The sequence below is a fragment of the Lepidochelys olivacea genome (genome assembly GCF_965140295.1).
Source record: "Lepidochelys olivacea isolate rLepOli2 genome assembly, chromosome: 2".
In the NCBI taxonomy this organism is placed as follows: Eukaryota; Metazoa; Chordata; order Testudines; family Cheloniidae; genus Lepidochelys; species Lepidochelys olivacea.
In genome coordinates this window covers 184707476-184720006 of record NC_140412.1, presented here as the reverse complement: position 1 = coordinate 184720006, position 12531 = coordinate 184707476, and the positions used below count along the sequence as shown (strand labels likewise).

Sequence of the window (12531 nt, the reverse complement as noted above, 5' to 3'; positions counted from 1 at the left end):
ATTTTTTCTGAGGGAGGAGAGAAACAGGGGAATTTCAGAATCTCAGCTTTCATTTTAGAAGAATGTCTTGCCCTTACGGCCATAGACCAGGGGTAGGCAACCTATAGCACTTGTGCCAAAGGTGGTACGCGAGCTGATTTTCAGTGGCACTCACGCTGCCTGGGTCCTGGCCACCGGTCCAGGGGGCTCTGCATTTTAATTTAATTTTAAATGAAGCTTCTTAAACATTTTAAAAACCTTATTTACTTTAATATATAACTAAACTATTGTTGTATGTAAAGACTTATAGAAAGAGACCTTCTAAAAATGTTAGTGTATTACTGGCACGCGAAACCTTAAATTAGAGTGAATAAATGAAGACTCAGCACACCACTTCTGAAAGGTTGCCGACCCCTGCCATAGACACTACATTCTATTTGCATTCAATAGAATTCTTAAGTCTGCAGGAAGCTCTAATACCTTTGCTGATGCACAGAGTTTTGCCAAGCAGCAACTTGTCATTGTCAGTATCTTGTCACTTTTCACTACTACTATTCAGAACCCCATAGGCAGTATTTAAGCTCTCACAAATATTCATTTCATTCTACTGCTGCTAGTAAGAGTCACAAGCAACAGTAGATCCAAATTCTGAAGCTATTCGCTGAGGTGGGACTCCTCCCAAAATGGAGGTGAAAAAGGGTTAGGGGCTAAAGTAGAAAAAACTGCCCCCTTCACAACAGGCTAGAAGTAGGCTAGTAGACATACATATACCCTTGCAGCCAGAAGGCCAGATGAGAAAATACATCATCACAGTAGCCATGATGTCTAAGAGAAAGAGAACACTGCTTTGTTTCAAGCAGCCAGAGAGACGGGGTTGGGGGGGGATTAAAGGGAGGAAAGCTCAGAGACCTACTACTTATGATATACTTAAACTTAAGATTTTTTGGTCAAAAAGTTTGCTCTGGAGCAGGATAAAATTGTACATGCCAAGTAACGGCTCACAACATGTTTAACTGTAAGTTCCCTTTAGTAAATGGTTCTTATTGGAACTGCTAAGATGACCTTAAGTTAAATGTTAAAGCTATCATAAAATTATTGTAATAGGGAAATATAACACAACATGAACTTTGTTCAAGAGGGTGGAGCATTACATTTCTTAGCTGCTTTTCTTCTGTGAGTTGCAGGATTAGATAAGGAACTTACTTTTAATTGTATGGTACTGTACACAGCATAAATAGTATCCTACAGTATACACCGGGGTAGGCAACCTACGGCACATGTGCCAAAGGCGGCATGCGAGCTGATTTTCAGTGGCACTCACTGCCCGGGTCCTGGCCACCTGTCAGGGGGCTTTGCATTTTAATTTAATTTTAAATGAAGCTTCTTAAACATTTTAAAAACCTTATTTACTTTACATACAATAGTTTAGTTATATATTAAAGACTTACAGAAAGAGACCTTCTAAAACGATTAAAATGTATTACTGGCATGCAAAAATCTTAAATTAGAGTGAATAAATGAAGACTCGGCACACCACTTCTGAAAGTGACGCACTATAGAACTTGGCACAGAATATTAATCTTGTTTTAAAACAATTCCTGTTATTCAGATTTACTGAAATTATATTAAAGATGTAATGAAGTTTCCCTTTAGCATTTAAAATTCAGTACACCTGAATGTTTATTTTATATATACAGCATTTATTATAAGCATTATTATGCAGACTGGCAAAGCTGCATTCCACCTTCAAACCTCATATATTCAGGTTTTAAATAGGGTGACCTGGGTGGGGTCACTCTGTCAAAATAAAGATTGAAAGTGCCAGAAAAGCAAATACAGCAAGCTGCTCCTCTCAACCAACAGAACCCTTATCTATAATGGCCTAACATGCTTTACTTTTCTGCCTCATTTATTCCGTGCCCTGAAATGCTTCTGCAGTTTTAACAAAAACAGAAAGAAAAATCTCTATCTATTAAATGTTAATACTCTCCCATACAGACATTTTAAATTCTGCAATGCTTTCATAAAACCTTGCGGGGCGTAGCACAACAACAGAACTTTTGGTGCTACAATAGCAACATTCACACTCAAGGTTTCTCAAAACAGCCCTACAAAATAGATACTAGTAGCACAGTGATTATACAGATAGAGGCGGTAGCACCATTCAATAACTAACACACAAAGCCTTTAACATTAGAACATAATTTACTAAGAGAGTTTGCCAAGACACCATGGCATTTTCCTATTCCAGTAACAGAAAGTCTATCATCAAGTGCCCCCTCAAAGATAACTAGCTTGGCATGTAAAAGGGGAACACAAATATCAACTTTGCCCCACAACTAATTCAGGTTATCACTTTGTTCATTTCTTTTTCTATTCCTTTACATTCTCTCCTGATACATCTACATGTATACACAACCTAAAAACACCTTTCCCCCCACTTCCCTGGGAAAGAATCTTACTCTCAGTCCCACATACTATGATCTTCAGATTCAAGACTATACTGCAAAAGTTCTCTTCATAGTGTTCCCTCAGGTTACAAATATTATATTTTAGGCCACACAACCAATCACCTCCCATGGTGCCACCCGTTCTGATGCCTGGATCTATGCCTACAGAATTGGTACCACATACATGCAAAGCATTTAGACAGTAAGAGCATTCTATAAACAGACAAACCATCACTTGCCTTACCTCTTTTCAAAGAGTGTCATGGGGTCTTTAAATGCCATCTGAACAGAGTGATTTTTATTTAATGTCTCATCCAAATGTGAGTGCTAAAAGATCAACAGAAAACCCACTATATAGCACTGGATTGTCAAGATACCATATGACATGAGTGGGCAAACTTTTTGGTCTGAGGGCCACATCTCAGTATGGAGGGCCGGCTGTGGCAGGGGATTGGGGCACACGGAGGGTGGTGGTGGGGATGAGGGCTCCGGCTGGGAGTGCAAACTGTGGGGTGGGGTTGGGACGGAGGAGTTCAGGGTGCAGGAGGGGGCTCCGGCCTGGGACGGAGGATTGGGGCGCACGGGGATGAGGCTCCAGCTGGGGGTGCAGACTCTGGGGTGGGGCTGGGGATGAGGGTTTGCGGTGCAGGAGGGTGCTCCGGGCTAGGATCAAAGGGTTTGGAGGGCCATCAGGGCTGGGGCAGGGGATTGGGATGCAGAGAGGGCTCAGGGGTGCAAGATCCAGGTGGCACTTACCTGAAGTGGCTCCTGGAAACAGTGGCCCATCCCTCCTCCGGCTCCCACATGAAGGTGGGGCCATGCTGCTCTGCGCACTGCTCCATCTGCAGGCAGTGCCCCCACAGCTCCCATTGGCCATGGTTCCCAGCCAATGGGAGCTACAGAGCCGATGCCTGGGGTGGGGACAGCATGCAGAGCCCCCGGCTGCACCAGCTTCCAGGAGCCAAGCAGAGCTGCTGCACACATGGAGTGGAGCAAGGCAAGACCCCGCTCCTGCTCCCCAGCTGGAGCTTGAGGGCCAGATTAAAAGATCCAACGGGCCAGATGCAGCCCGCAGGCCGCAGTTTTCCCACCCCTGCCATGAGTACAGCTTTTGCTTTGGGATAACAACAACCACTAACAATATGGAACTCAAGTCCCAAGCAGCAGATACTAAAAAGTAATTTGTATCTTGAAGTCCATCTATTCATTCTTGGAGAGCAGAGCTGTGCTATGGTACGAGGCTTCCAGCGCACACCTAGCAGTTGAAGTGTTTGAACTGCTAACCTCTCCACACAACAGCAAGCAGAACATTTGAACCACAGGGTGTGCATGATCTGTACAGCCTGCTGATGCTTTCACCTATCTACATTTGGCTGTGGTATTGATTTTATTTATTTATTTTTTTTTAGAAAGACATGTTCATATGTAACCTACATTGACATGTTAGTTTTAAATGTATTGAGAGAGAGTCTGTATAACCAAGCACCTCTGTGGATAAACAAGAAATAAAATTATATACATAGATTCATACATTTTAGGACCAGAGGGAACCACTATGAACATCTCCTTTATAACAGCAATGACAGAATTTCACCAGGTTATTCCTGCTTTAGGCCTATAACTTTTGGCTGCACTAAAGCATGCCTTTTTGACATTCAGTCTTGATTTAAAAACTCCAAAGAGAACCCACCACATCCCTAAGTGGTTTCAATAGTTAATTACCCTCACTATTAGAAATGTAGGCCTTATTCCTCATCTGAATTTATCTAGCTTCATCTTCCTGCCACAGAATCTTGTTATGCCTTTGTCTACTAAACTGAAGAGTCCTCTATCATCAGAAATCTTCCCTCCATATACTTAGACTATGATCAAGTTCCCTTTCTCTTGGTTCAACTGAATAGACTGGCATTCTTTAGTCTATTACTGCAGCACAGGTTTTCCAGAACTCAAATTGTTCTTGTAGGTCTTTTCTGAACTCTTTCCAATTGTCAACATCATTTTTAAAGTGTCAATACCAGAAATGTGCACACTATGGCAGCAGTGGTCTCACCAATGCCATATTTAGTGGTAAGAGCATCTCCCTACTTCTGTGATACTCCCCTCACTTATAAATCCAAGGATCACATTTGCTTTCTTCGCCACCCACCACACAGGGAGCTCATGTTCAGTTGATTATCCACCATGACCCATAAAATTTCTTTCAGAGTCACTACTTTCAAATACATAGTCCCCTGATCCTATAAGTGTGACCTACATTCTTTGCTCCTCTGTGTAGGACCTCACCTTTAGCTGTGTATGACCTCACCTTTAGCTTCAGGGAGAATAAAAATCAATGATTTAAAAAAAAAAATCTGATTTATTTAAGTTGGATTTTTTTGATAAAATTTTTGAGGGAAACACCTATCTAAAGATGTTCTTAATTAAAACTATTATAGCTCAAAGATATCATCATGGAATAGGGAGTATAAATTCTAATTCTATAATATAAGACAATATATTCATGTAAAGTTTAAAAAACTTTTCTTAAATGAGTTCCAATAGTTCATGAATTAGGGACCCAATCTTATGGGATTCCAGGGGTTTCTATATAGATTGTTTAGGTTAATCTATCTACCTACCAATGGGACTCTGTGCTCAGTCTAGAAGATACCATCAGAGATACTTAGTTTTGCAGTTCTCAAACTGTGGATTTGTGTCCCCAGAGAGAACATGCTTGTTAACAACAAAAAAAGGTTTTAAAAAATAAATAAATAGAGAGGTGAGAAACAACAGACCTCAACCCGATTGTCCCTCTGCAAATTTGTGTACACAGAGTCAATCCCTTACCTCTCTTAAAAGTGCAAAGTTGCAAAAAGTTCAATGAATAGAAGATTGATAAATTAATAGATCTGGACAAGGAGAAGAAGTCTGGAGATAAATGCGAGAAGGCAGTAGAAACAAAAGTGACACTTTACCACGCCAACCAGTAGCAAGTATTCTGGAATCATTACAGCACAAAGCATGGAAGCAAATGGTCCTGAGTTTTGGTCACATTCAAGCAAAATTCGGTCTATATCTTTATGTGTTAGCCTCAGTATAGTGACATCATTCATCGTCACCTGGTTGAAATAGGAGAATTTTTGTAAGGGAACAGTAAGAGGACCCCGATCATGCTGGGCTGTTAGCACTTGGCTAAACGGGATCATCCCAGAGAATAGCCATGCGGCCGTGGGGAGGGGTGAAGGGATCATCCCGGAGAACAGCCAGGTAGCCGGGGGAGGAGAGAAGGAATCATCCCAGAGAACAGGCATGCAGCAGGGTGGGGGGGTGGTCTGTGCTGTACATTACTCTCCCTTCTTATCTCCCCCAGGTGTAAATGTTTCTACGCTCCCCCTATCATCTCCGTCCCTGAGGTTATCGCAGATTAGAAAGCGAAAAAAATGCACTCACGACTGTTTGCAGAGCTCATGCAGTCGTCCTGCACTGACAGGGCACAGCTTAAAGCATGGAGGCATTCAGTGTCAGAGACCAGGAAAGAATTGAGTGAGTGCAAAGAGTGGAGGTAGAACGCAATCCTGAGGCTAATAGGGGAGCAAATGGACATGATGAAGCATCCATTGGGGGAGCAAACATCTGTTGGAACTGCAGGAAAGCCAACAAGAGCACAGTCCCCCACTGCATCGACTGTATAACCGCATGCCCTCCTCCCCAAGTTCCATATCTGCCTCACCCAGATGCCCAAGAACGCGGGGATTGGGGGGGAGGGGGAAGGCTCCGGGCACCCAGCCACTCCACTCCAGAGGATGGCCCAAGCAACAGAAGGCTGTCATTCAAAAACAGTTTGATTTTTAGTGTGGCAACAACAAGCAATGTGACCTTGTCCTTCCCTCCTCCCCCACCCCACCCGGGCTACCTTGTCCGTTACCTCTCTTTTTTTTTTTTAAATTAATACAGAAAGAATGCATGGTTTCAAAACAGTAGTTACTTTATTTCGAAGGGGGGGGACGGTGGTTGGCTTACAGGGAATTAAAATCAACAAAAGGGGCGAGTTTGCATCAAGGAGACACAAACACATACACCTGTCAGTCTCTAAGGTACCACAAGTACTCCTTTTCTTTTTGCGAATACAGATTAACATGGCTGTTACTCTGAAAACTGTCACACCGTAGCCTGGCCAGTCATGAAACTGGTTTTCAAAGCTTCTCTGATGCGCAGCACACCTAGCTGTGCTCTTCTAATCGCCTTGGTGTTTGGCTGCTCAAAATCGGATGCCAGGCGATTTGCCTCAACTTCCCACCCCTCCATAAATGTCTCCCCCTTACTCTCAGATATTATAACGCACACAGCAAGCAGCAATAACAATGGGAATGTTGGTTGCGCTGAGGTCTGACCTAGTCAGCAAACAGCGCCAGCGAGCTTTTAAACATCCAAAGGCACATTCTACCACCATTCTGCACTTGCTCAGACTATAGTTGAACTGCTCCTTACTATTGTCCAGGCTGCCTGTGTACAGCTTCATGAGCCATGAGAGCAAGGGGTAGGCTGCGTCCCCAAGGATAACTATTGGCATTTCAACATCCTCAAGGTTAATTTTCTGGTCTGGGAAGTAAGACTCTTCTTGCAGCTGCTTGAACAGTCCGGAGTTCCTAAATATGCGAGCGTCATGCACCTTTCCCAGCCATCCCACGTTGATGTCAGTGAAACATCCCTTGTGATCCACCAGTGCTTGCAGCATCATTGTGAAGTACCCCTTGCCATTTATGTACTGGTTGGCACGGTGGTCCAGTGCCAAGATGGGAATATGAGTTCTGTCTATTGCCCCACCACAGTTCGGGAACCCCATTGCAGCAAAGCCATCCAGTATGACCTGCACATTTCCCAGAATCACTACCCTTGATAACAGAACGTCAATGACTACATTGGCTACTTGGATCATAGCAACCCCCACAGTAGACCTGCCCACTCCAAATTGATTCCCGACTGACCGGTATCAGTCAGGCATTGCAAGCTTCCACAGCGCTATTGCCACTCGCTTCTCAACTGTCAGGGCTGCTCTCATCTTGGTATTCCTGCATTTCAGCGCGGGGGAAAGCAACTCACAGAGTTCCAGGAAAGTGGCCTTATGCATGCGAAAGTTTTGCAGCCACTGTGAATCAGCCCATACCTGCAACACTATGCAGTCCCACTAGTTTGTTTGCCTGGCCCAGAATCGGCGTTCCACTGTATCAACCAGCCCCACTGCCGCCACGATGTCCCAATTGCCACAGCCCGTGCTTTCAGGAACATCTGTGTCCATGTCCTCATCAAAATCCTCCTCGTGCTGGAGTCTCTTAGCCCGGCTCTGCATATAATCCAGGATAATGAGCGAGGTGTTTACATTGCGCAAAACAGCAGCGGTGACGGTGAGCTGAGCGGGCTCCATGATTGCCGTGGTATGGCATCTGCATGGGTAATCCAGAAAAAAAGATGCGAAACGATTGTCTGCCATTGCTTTCACAGAGGGAAGGGCGATTGATGACATGTACCTGAAACCACCCACAACAATGTTTTTGCCCCATCAGGCATTGGGCGCTTAACCCAGAATTCCAATGGGCAGCGGAGACTGCGGGAACTGTGGGATAGCTACTCACAGTGCACTGCTCTGTAAGTCGATGCTAGCCATGGTAGTGATGACGCACTCCGCCGACTTAATGTGCTTAGTGGGAACATACGCAATTGACTGTATAAAATCGACTTCTAAAAAGGACTTCTATAAAATCGACCTAATTTTCTAGCATAGATATACCCAAAGAAATGCAAGGCCTGGTTACCCAAATAGAACATTTCTCATGATGTTGTTTCTTCTCAGGAGGAAGTTGTGTTGAAGATGATCTGGTGATGTTCTCCTCCTAATACAGCATGCCAAGAAAATCCTCCAAATATTAATGAATAACCTGTTGAATTGGACTTCATAAATATCTGCTTCAATTATCTTTGGTAAATGAAATAACCAAACAATCATTCATTTTCTGATATAGCTGTAAAACTAATCTGAAAAGTTTTCAAAATAAATCACTTAAAAAATGTATAGTGTGTACCTTCTAAAAAATGAAACCTACATCTATCTCTGAGTTGTGAATTATATGTATTAAGGTTATAACAACCAAAAAGAATGCACTTTTATGTAAAAATCCATGATTAAATTGAGTCTTCCTGACTACTGATTTAAATCAATTTGATTTAAATCAAATCCACCCTGGTTGTATTACACATAAAAGTAAAAGCACATTACCTCATAAGAAGATGCCTATACTATGATGGGAGGAAGGTGAGTAAGACTCCTGTGATATCTTTAAAGAAGCAGAATTACAAGGCAAGCAATTTTTCTCTCTACAGATACCATTTGCACCAGCTTTCCACTCTTGCAGAACAACTAGTGTGTGGGATGTTCTAAACTAGTGTGACAACAAACAGAGCAACAAGTAAATTAAGCAAGACAGGGTGGATACATTTAAATCAAGCAAATTAAATCACCAAGTGGAAAGCCTTGATTTAAATCAATTTTTATCAACTTTTCCATTTGTACTTCAGTTATTTTCTAAAGAAAGGTGCATTCTTATTGGTTGATACAATCATTAAAACATGAATAGAGCCTTTACACTAGAGTTGGTAAATCTTTTTGCTACCTAGGAGGGACACTATGATAATATGTTTATTTAAGCAATTGTATAGCTTAATATTTTCAGATTCTTATTAGTTGTACACTTTTAGTATGTTAGAAAATGATGAATGATACATTGTCCCATTACTAGAAAACTGACTTTTTGCTCATTTGTGTCAAGCTGCATTAGGATTTAACTGGAATTAAACAAAATGTTAAATGTTTTGGATACAAATTTCTCTGATCAAAATGTGTTTCCTATTTATAACAATGATACAGTTAACCCATCTGTTTACTAAAAGTGAATTAAACTGATTATTTCAGGTCAGCCTAGGAACATTGTCAAATATGCTTAAGTGAAAGTGACTGGAGCTTAAGTTCCTACTCTTTGAAAATGAGAGCCTCTTAAATTATTTAGACTGACCTATTGTGCCATATTTATAAGGCTTAACCTCAAAAGTTAAAGAAAGAATTGGGGAAAATTTATATAGAAAAGTAACCTTTAACTCAAAGTTTTTGAAAGAGGCTCACGGTTTCAGCATATTTATTTTTATTTAAATGTTTTGAGAGTATAAAAAAGTTTATCTATAATATTTTCTATTAAATTCAGATGTCATTTTAAACAGTTTTTAAAAAGTAAAAATAAGTAAAACAAAACAAAAATTATTTTTGTTTTTTTGATAAAAGAAAAAAAATTTAAAAAATGTATCAACCCTGTTGAATTCAGTTTAAGCACAGTGTGGGAGCCAGGACTGGTGGAGTTCTGTTCCCAACTCTGACACTGACTCTCTGGCCTTATCTACACCATGGAAATCTTGCAAAGATTTCTCACCACTGCTTATACTAATCCAGCTCCACCAGTGACAACAATGTTGGGAAACCTTGTGTAGGCAGCTACCGGCATTTCAAGACTAGATGTTCTCTGGGCTGGGTTAAATCTTTTGGTGCTTAAAATGTGATGTTAATTGGTGGCTGATCTACACTAGGATTCTCAAAGTTGCTACCCTCAGGGGAGGTAACCCAGAGTTAACAATTTGCAGTATTTCCCTAATGGAGATGGGAAATGCTATATAGATACAAAGTTGCTTATTAGAGCGCAACTCTGGTTTATGTACACAGCCATCCTCCTCGAGATAAGACATGCTATTGCCATTGTTGCAGGGAAAAGGGGATAACTTGGAAATTAAAAGGAAAAATCCTATTCTGTTACTATGACAGGTAATAGGGCCAAATTCACCACTGGTGTAAACTGTGTAATTATTGACTTCAGTTAGGTCCAAGCCACATATGCTAACAGTGAGTTTGGCTTGAGAGGGGGAGGAAGAATGTCAAGCATAGAGAATCTTTTTAAATAAACCAACAGTGGCTCTTGTTCTGTGACAAAGAACTACACCATTAAATTAATCAGATTCACATTTAATTCTTGAATTTAAGTGGTGGAGCTTCAATACTGTGCATTTTACTAGTATTGTATTTTACTTGTAGAGTGCTATACGTTTTCATGGCGGCCTCTGAAGGCCTGTCAAACAAGTAACTGTTCTGTGGAGTTTACAGTCTAAACGGGATTAATACAATTTAAATAATTAAAAGACAGGGTAGGAGCAGAGAGTCATAACTGATCTGTGGTGGACCAGGGTTTCCCATGTCTAAAGTGCCATTCATCCAGCAATCTCAAAAGGAACAGATGTGGTATCTTCACTCAGAGTAGTACCTTACTCTTACTGGTTTCCTTGATTTTAATGGAACATGGTTGGAATTTGGAATTGTGATTTGTCACATGGTTAGAGCCCTGGGGGGAGGGGGAGGGGATCACAATTCCAAATAATACATGGAAATAATGAAAACAGTAAAGTATCTGCTGTTAGAGAAATTGTGAGAGGTAGAAGCTGGCGTCCATGCACACTGGTCTTGTGCTCAGTGCTAGCAGTTCATGTTCCAAATGGCAATGGCGGCTACTATGCCTTGCAAAAGACAAAAAGAAGAGATGGATTCAGGCAACTTTAGAATGGGGTACAGAAAGAGGTCCCTGAGGGCTGTTTGCACCACACTGCAACTTTTCCTGCTACTTGAAGCCACATGTCCTTCTGCTAGATAGCTTTCATGCAGCCAGGACTCAAGCCACCTGGATATGCCATACCTAATCATTTCAACCCTGTCAATAATCAAACTGCTACTGAGAGGGCTCCTGCACTGGGATGGAATGAGGTACACTTTGGGGATGATCCAAAGCCAGATTCTCAGCATGATGATATAAGCATGAGTAGCTATAAACACAAAACACACAAAACAGATTTATATTTTTATGGTCTAGCATTGGGCTATGAGGATCATTTGACATGCCTGAGCTTTGCCAGGACTTAGCTACCAGAGGTATCTGTAAAAAGCCCACCGGAGCTTCTTTCCACAAAGGATGAAGACAACATCTCCCATTAAAACTTTCTTTTCTTATTACAAAGTGCGGAAGACCACTCAGCCTCTTGTTCAAGTCAACGGCTAAGAAATTCATTTTCAATGTGTCCCACTGGAAGAAGTTCTAATATATCACTCCCACTGGTCTTGAGACCACTTGTCCTAAATCATGTTCCCTACCACAAGACTCTGTGCTCAGTTCTATGTACCAGCGCTTTCTTGTGCTATACACGTCTCTGAGAAACAAGGCTGGCCTTTGGACAGATGATCATGAACCCATGGATACTTGGTACGTGCTGGATAACACAATAAATGATAAGATGCAACATGCCCAAGGCGGAAGATTTGTTGCCTTAGTAAAACCTGATGTACACCAATTAAAGCTTGCCCAGTGCCTTGTGTCTAAATAAGGGTATGAGAGTTACAATGCCTTAATTTGTGCTGGAAATGGCCCACCTTAATTATGCACATTGTAGGGAGAATGGTCACTTTGGATGAGCTATTACCAGCAGGATAGTGAGTTTGTGTGTGTGGTTTTCGGGAGGGGGGTCAGGGGGTGAGAGAACCTGGATTTGTGCAGGAAATGGCCCAACTTGATTATCATGCACATTGTGTAAAGAGTTGTCACTTTGGATGGGCTATCACCAGCAGGAGAGTGAATTTGTGTGGGGGGGTGGAGGGTGAGAAAACCTGGATTTGTGCTGGAAATGGCCCACCTGATGATCACTTTAGATAAGCTATTACCAGCAGGACAGTGGGGTGGGAGGAGGTATTTTTTCATATTCTCTGTGTATAAATAAAGTCTGCTGCAGTTTCCACGGCATGCATCCGATGAAGTGAGCTGTAGCTCACGAAAGCTCATGCTCAAATAAATTGGTTAGTCTCTAAGGTGCCACAAGTACTCCTTTTCTTTTTGCGAATGCCTTAACAATATTGGTCAGTAGGTGTTGAGACTACAAAGGTGTTTAAGACAGGGAGCTTTTGGCTGAATAAGGTTGAATCTACCATTAAACAAAAACAAACAAAAATCAACCTGGAAAACTGGCTTAAAAATATTCATGGCCCACACATGAA

General features: G+C 41.8%; 1 protein-coding gene across 5 annotated transcripts in view; it reads right to left on the bottom strand.

Annotated features, from left to right (window-relative positions):
• LRRFIP2 (LRR binding FLII interacting protein 2) overlaps window positions 1–12531 on the bottom strand; it is a 140746-nt gene that overhangs the window by 123993 nt on the left and 4222 nt on the right. The gene's annotated exons all lie outside the window — the stretch shown is intronic.